Here is a 7500-nt window from a genome sequence, read left to right as displayed (position 1 = left end):
AACAAGCCTGGAGAAATGAGCCTGGAGGACAGAGCGTCGAGGAGAGAGGAGAGAGGTTTACAAGGGGCCAGTGACATTACTGTGCAAGGGATAGGGAAGAAGGTCGTGGTAAGTGCTAGATTATAGATGTCCAGCTATTAGTGTTGCAGAGAGAGATTGGGTCTTCAGGAGGTTTTGGAAGGTACATAAGGACGCCCCTGCTCTGGCAGGAACTGGTAGCACATTCCATAAATGGGGAGCAACAGATGAGAAGAGTTGGGATTGTTGTGAGTGCACAGGTGACAGAACCAGATATGAGTACTTGCAGTTTGCAAGGATTTGCATGGAACCAGTGTGGGAATTCTGCTTTATTTTCTGTGTGTAGCAAGTGCCAATACCATGTACAGCTATGCATGCATCTACAGTAGGTGTTATGTATGTAGCAGCTCTCATTGTTTTTTTCGTTGCGCAGATATGAGGGCAGTTATTTTTTTAGTGTTGATTGAGAACCTGGACCTGGAGAACCTGGAGAACTGTTCCCTGTTGACCCAGCTATGTTCTAATAAGTTCTAAAAGTTCTAAAAAGGCCAGTGTAGCCTCTCACCTTACAGAAATGATCTCACTGCTCCTCATCCTTCACCTGTTCCCCACAACTCACCTGTCACCTGTCCCCCCATAACTTCCCTGTCTCCCATAACTCACCTGTCCCCCATAACTCCCCTGTTCCCCATAACTAACCTGTCCCCGTAACTCACCTGTTCCCATAACTCACCTGTCCCCCATAACTCACCTATCCTCCATAACTCACCTGGCTGTCCCCCATAACTCACCTGTCCTCCATAACTCACCTGTCCCCCACAACTCACCTGTCACCTGTCACCTGTCCCCCATAACTTCCTTGTCTCCCATAACTAACCTGTTCCCCATAACTGCCCTGTCCCCCACAATTCAGCTGTCCCCATAACTCACCTGTCACCTGTCCTCCGTAACTCACCTGTCCCCCATGAATCGCCTGTCACCTGTCCTAATAACTCACCTTTCACCTGTCACCTTTCACCTGTCACCTATCCCCCACAACTCACCTGTCTCCCACTGACCTGTCTCCCATAACTCACCTGTCTTCTGTCTCCCATAAGTCATCTGTCCCCCATAAATCACCTGTCCCCCACAACTCACCTGTTCCCATAACTCACCTGTCCCCCACAACTCACCTGTCCCCCACAACTCACCTGTTCCCATAACTCACCTGTCCCCCATAACTCACCTGTCTCTGACCCTGACCTCTGATCTTTGCCCTTTGACCTGACTCTGATGTGTGTGTCCCCTCCGCCCTCCTCTGAAGGCCTCTGCACACAAGCGGCATGTGACGCTCTATTACATTAGGTCCCAACACACCACTGCCGTTCTTCATCTTTCTCTCTCTCCATTCTTACGGTATATCCCTCTGCTCCATACCCTCTTCATCTCTTTCTCTCTCTCTGTCTATCTATCTATCTGTGATACGGATCACTCACAAAATTGAATAAGTTCTTCCTTGGGTCATTTCAGACCTTCCCTGAAGATTATCAAAATCCATCCATACCTTTTTTGAGTTATCTTGCTAACAAACCCCGATGAAAACGTAACTTCCTTGGCGGAGGTAATAAGTGCATCAGTGAGTGATGTTTTTAAACAGTTGAGTGTCAGTTGTAGTCAGGTGGTAAGTCAAGGATCAGCAAGACTAGTTGTAAGTAGTGCAATGAGAGGAGATGTTCTCTGAAGAGTCTTCTGAAGTTTTTTGAAGATGGAGAGGGATGTCCCTACTCTACTTCCACCAACGAGGAGCAACAGATGAAAACAGTTTGGATTGGCCTGAGTGTGCTGGTGGCAGAGCTAGACGCAACGGTCGGGTGGTAGCCTATGATATATCAGCGTGCTCCACACATGTGAGGGGGTGTGTCCTTGTGGGCGGTGGGTGTGCTGACTCCTCCCCTGATGATCCCTCTCTGACTCACCCGGCTGCTGTGATGGTCCCGTGTCACCCTTGGAGCACGCACACACACACACACACACACACACACACACACACACACACACACACACACACACACACACACACACAGACACAGACACACACACAAACACACACACACACACACACACACACACACACACACACACACACAGACACACACACAAACACACACACACACACACACACACACAAACACACACACATACACACACACACACATGCATGACTAACGTTGGCATCCGCCTGCGCTCACTTTGGGCCGCTTATATATAGCAGTGGTGTGTGGGCGGCGCCGGGCCTTTGGTGTGTAGCGGGCGAGACGCATCACTCAGACAGATGAGAGAGAGAGAGAGGGAGAGAGAGAGAGTCGCCCAGGATGATGGAGTGATAGAAGGAGCAGAGAGAGAGTGAGAGAGAGTGAGGTAGAGAGAGAGAGTCGCCCAGGCTGATGTAGTGATAGAAGGAGCAGGGAGAGAGAGAGAGATGGAGAGAGAGAGGGGTGGAGAGAGAGGGAGAGAGGAAGAGAGGTAGAGAGAGAGATGAGATGGGACGAGATGAGACGAGAGAGGTTAGAAAGAGAGAGCAATGTGAGAGGAGAGGAGGGAAAGAACTTACAGGAGAGATACTGTACATGACAGAGTCAGTAGGGACTGATCCCGCCCATGCAGTGGATATCTAAGTGCAGGGGCAGTAGGGACTGACCCCACCCGTGCGGTGAGTGCAGGGGCAGTAGGGACTGACCCCACCCGTGGGGTGGATATCTGAGTGCAGGGGCAGTAGGGACTGACCCCACCCATTGGGTGGATATCTGAGTGCAGGGGCAGGCACATGTGGCCCTTGAACTCCCCATTATCTTTGTGGTGAATATCTGAGTGCAGTAGGGACTAACCCGACCCGTGTAGTGGGTATCTAAGTGCAGGAGCAGTAGGGACTTGGCAGGCAGGCAGGCACATGTGGCCCTTTAGCTCCTCTCTGCTGGCTCCTGGCTGCCTCTAATAATGGAGCTTATAGAATATAAGTCTTTGCTGTTTATGGTTTCTAACAATTTCATATAGTTGTTAAGCTACAAGCTGTACAAAACAGCATACGGTATGCAGAGTATGGGGAGTATGACTGATGCCACAGGCTAATAATGATAGAGATGTTAAAGCTGATTTCTTTTAAACGGTTCCAATATTTTGCGGCCCCAGACAGAATCTACTTTATTTCAGGTAAAAAAATGTCCCTTTTAAGAGTAAAGGTTGCTGACCTCAACTAGTATGATGTTACTATCTTTGCGGAGACCAGACCAGCAGTTCTCATATTCCCCCCCGCCAGAAATGAATCCTTTTGGAGGGTTTGGGGCCAAAAATAAGCGCTCATGTCACTCTACATTAAATTGAAGTGTATCATATTTTTGTCAGCATGCCACTGCCTCAGACAGCTCTCTGTAGTGACCCTTACTCATGTCATGGGTCTGGTGATCTCTGCTGACAGGCTCCCCTCTCCATTTTGCCCTGTCTACTGTATGTCACACTGGTTATATAATAAACTACAGCTAACCCTTTACAGGCTGCTGGGACAGAAATGAAATAAGTGAAAGATTAGAGGAAGGACTAAAGAGGAGAAGAATAAGCTCACATGTTTAGGAGATATTTGCGTCACACGTTCCCCCCTAACAGCAGCATGCGTGCTTGCTGAAGGTGACGGCGGTGTGGGCGAAGTGAACAGCCGCAGTGCATGCTGGGATGCCCGGCTAGTTTTTCTGGACTAGCTCCCGGGAGTGAGCGCAAGGGTTCAAGGGGATGTCCTCGCCGACTCGGAACCGGAGCGCCCCGCGAGACCCGCCTCGGCAGTAGGGATTCCCTCAAGTGAGAGCGCAGGCCGGAGAGCCGCTGCCTGCTCTGCTTCAAAACCGCCGACTGTCTCCCTGAGCCTCCGGGCTTAACCACGTGCTCAAGGCAGGCACTGTGCCCGAAAACAGCCCAGCTAGTTTAGCTGTTTATGGTTTTGAAAATAGATCATTAATCATATACAGAGTGGCTTCAAAAATATCTGATAACTTTAGGCACAGAAAAATGGTCGTAGCTGGAAGCCGTTGTCTCCTACGCCCTACACCTGACCGAGGCCTGTGGCCCGCTTCCTGTTTCCCACGGCCTACATCCTTCCTCAGCGTATATCCTAAACTTTATGTCCTCGACTGCATCCCAATCGCTGGCCACTAATCCCTGTGCACTAAACTCTGTGTTCTGTGCCCTTCTCCTGAACCCTGTGGCCTATATATTCGACTCCCTTAGGATTGGTCACTTTCTGTTGCCTGCAAAACACCTTTGCATTTAAAAATAAACAAAAAAACCCCCACTTTTTTGTGAAGGAACAAATCGGCTTTCATACGGCTTATTGTAATTTGTCACGCCTGCACTGTTCACAGGGTCTTGTTATCTTTGTATCTCACTGTCACATCCTGTAGATTACCTTGTAACTAGAAATGCAATTCCAAGGAATTACCAGTGCATGAAAATGCAAAAAATTGTAGATATGGCTACTAAGGGGCTAACAATGTTAACTTGCTAGTGAGGACTTTTATTTTGAAACAGTAGTTGCTAGGGTATCCATGGTGCCCACTATCAGGAATAAAGAAGTTACTGTAGTATAATCATGTTGGTTGCTATGGAAACTGTCAAAAACGCTTAGTTTTAATGGTTGCTATGTTGGTTGCTAGGTACATGGAGGTTTCATTTAGTTGACTGGAGGCATAGTTGATGATAACTGACAGTTGGAATGGTTGAACAGTTAAATAGTTGAGTAGTTTCAGTGGTTAAATGATTTAATAGTGTATTATTGCAGTGAGGACTTTTATTTTGAAACAGTTGTGGAAAGAGGAAACAGTTAACAGGATATGTAGTCTTCACAGAGAGATTGTATGCTTAAACCCTGAGAGAGAGAGGGCTGCTGCAGGTGGGGCTGGCCACCTGGCATAAGATTCTAATTGCTCAACGACCCGATTGTGATGTCATAGAGGCCAATGTTAAGTCTATGGGGAAATTTTGAATAGTTACAGTGCATGAAAATGCACTGTACTGTTCTTCCTAGTCTTCTTATTATTATTTTCTTTATTATTATTCCGCTGACAGCTTTTTCTAACCGCAATTTCTCTTCAACCGTTTAACTTAGAAACTTCATTCAAACTTTGTAACGTAGGTATTCTAATGGATCGGGTTGCTATGACTTTTCAACTTTGTAACTTTTATACTTTTTGAACTATAAATTAAAAACTATTAAAAATTTCCCCATAGACTTAACATTGGCCTCTATGACATCACAATCGGGTCGTTGAGCAATTAGAATCTTATGCCAGGTGGCCAGCCCCACCTGCAGCAGCCCTCTCTCTCTCAGGCTTTAAGCATACAATCTCTCTGTGAAGACTACATATCCTGTTAACTGTTTCCTCTGTCCACAACTGTTTCAAAATAAAAGTCCTCACTGCAATAATACACTATTAAATCATTTAACCACTGAAACTACTCAACTATTTAACTGTTCAACCATTCCAACTGTCATTTATCATCAACTATGCCTCCAGTCAACTAAATGAATCCTCCATGTACCTAGCAACCAACATAGCAACCATTAAAATTAAGCGTTTTTGACAGTTTCCATAGCAACCAACATGATTATACTACAGTAACTTCTTTATTCTTGATAGTGGGCACCATGGATACCCTAGCAACTACTGTTTCAAAATAAAAGTCCTCACTAGCAAGTTAGCATTGTTAGCATGGTTAGCACAGTTAGCATTGTTAACATAGTTAGCATTTTTAGCATAACTGCTAAAAATGATTAGCTAAGTTAGCTCATCAACCTGGTTAGCATTGTTAGCATAGTTAGCATTGTTAACATAGTTAGCATTTTTAGCACAACTGCTAAAATGATTAGCTAAGTTAGCTAATCAACGTGGTTAGCATAGTCAACATAGTTAGCAATGTTAGCATAGTTAGCATTTTTTAGCATTACTGCTAGAAATCATCAGCTAAGTTAACTTATCAACCTGGTTAGCATTGTTAGCATAGTTAACATTTTAGAATACCTGTTAGAAATTATTAGTTAAGTTAGAACAGGAATGTTTAAGCTTTAAAATGTCTACCTTAACACTATCAACTCTCTTTAAACTATGCAACCACCATGTTTACCCTAGCTACACCTTAGTAGCCATATCTACATTTTTTTGCATTTTCATGCACTGGTAATTCCTTGGAATTGCATTTCTAGTTTTTATTTAATAGTTCAAAAAGTGTAAAAGTTACAAAGTTGAAAAGTCATAGCAACCCGATCCATTAGAATACCTACGTTACAAAGTTTGAATGAAGTTTCTAAGTTAAACGGTTGAAGAGAAATTGCGGTTAGAAAAAGTGGTAAGCGGAATAATAATAACTATAAGAAGCCTAGGAAGAACAGTACAGTGCATTTGCATGCACTGTAATTAGTATGACTCTATTCATGTTGTTTTAGCTTTAGCGTTAGCTTTAGGACTTTACTACTTTGCTTCCTGCTGTCTGCTTACACAGCTACTGACTGCTCACCTATAGCTTTTCTGACTGCTCATCTATAGCTCTGCTGTCTGCTCACCTATAGCTCTTCTGACTATTCATCTAGCTTTTCTGACTGTTCTCCTACCTTTTCTGACTGTTCAATTAGCTCTTCTGACTGTCCACCTAGCTTTTCTGACCTGACTGTTCACCTAGCTTTTCTGACTGCTCAGTGCTCACCTACAGTATACAGTAGCTCTTCTGTCTGTTCACCTAGCTCTTCTGACTGTTCACCTAGCTCTTCTGAGTGTTCACCTGGCTTTTCACTCCGGCACAAATCTTATCTGTGGTGTCCTGATCGATCACCCTGAGGCTGTGATTGATTAGTAAAAGATGGTTTCACTCTTCAGTGTGGCTGTGCTCTCTTCTGCTCTGCACCTCTGCTCTGTTCTGTGGCTGTGTGACTCTACTGAACTTCTTCACCGGAATGCTCTTGTGTTTACTGTGTCTCTTCCTTTCTCTTTGTCTCTTTCTCTCTCTTTTTCTCTTTTCTGTTGTCTGTTTTTCTTTCAGGCCTTCTTTTTGTCTGCTTGTGTGCGTGCTTTTCTGCTTTGCTTGCTAGTCATGTCGTCCGAATAGCTTGCATGACCATTTCTGTAAGTGCGTTTCTGTTCTTCCTTCTTATTCAGTGGTGTTTGTTTTTTAAAGTGATGTTGGCCTGCATATGTTTTCACTTTTAGCACTCCTCTACCGTCACACACACACACACACACACACACACACACACACACACACACACACACTCACATACACACACACACACACACCACACACACACACACACACACACACACACACACACACACACACACACACACACACACACACACACACACACACTCACATACACACACACACACACACACCACACACACACACACACACACACACACACACACACACACACACACATTTCTAACATAATTAAGTTACTTATGCACA

The 7500-nt window shown here is 45.0% G+C and overlaps 1 protein-coding gene across 2 annotated transcripts in view; it reads left to right on the top strand.

The window, feature by feature from the left end:
- Nucleotides 1-7500, top strand: part of LOC134061800 (copine-8) — a 136131-nt gene that overhangs the window by 35356 nt on the left and 93275 nt on the right. The window lies entirely within an intron of this gene.

Source organism: Sardina pilchardus, chromosome 17 (genome assembly GCF_963854185.1).
Source record: "Sardina pilchardus chromosome 17, fSarPil1.1, whole genome shotgun sequence".
Lineage (NCBI taxonomy): Eukaryota > Metazoa > Chordata > Actinopteri > Clupeiformes > Clupeidae > Sardina > Sardina pilchardus.
Note: the sequence above shows the minus strand (reverse complement) of the source record. Positions and strands in the feature narration are given on the sequence as shown.